This window comes from Mus caroli, chromosome 15 (assembly GCF_900094665.2).
Source record: "Mus caroli chromosome 15, CAROLI_EIJ_v1.1, whole genome shotgun sequence".
NCBI classification, from domain to species: Eukaryota; Metazoa; Chordata; class Mammalia; order Rodentia; family Muridae; genus Mus; species Mus caroli.
Genome location: NC_034584.1, coordinates 50,749,020 through 50,749,434, shown reverse-complemented (window position 1 = coordinate 50,749,434; position 415 = coordinate 50,749,020).

The window sequence follows — 415 nt, the reverse complement described above, 5'->3', positions numbered from 1 at the left end:
CTAGGTTTTTTGTTATTCCAGATGAATTTGCAGATTGCACTTTCTAATTCGTTGAAGAATTGATTTGGAATTTTGATGGGGATTGCATTGAATCTGTACTAAGGCAAAAAAAATATCCTTTTAAAAACAAGAGCAATCAATCAATCAATCAGTCAGTCTCTCTCTCTCTCTCAGACAAAAAGCAAATAAGATAATTTTCCCCAAGCAAAATAAACCATTTTACTATGGACCAGTTTAATCATAATATATTAATATTAGATAATAATGATAATGTATCCAAAGTTAGTGGTATCATGATTAGAATAAGCTACACCTGCTATCCACAAAATATTTCTTTTCTGGAATCAAAACTTTTTACATTCATTTTTTCATGTAATTTAATTGGAGATTTACACGGTGGGATAATCATTCTAAC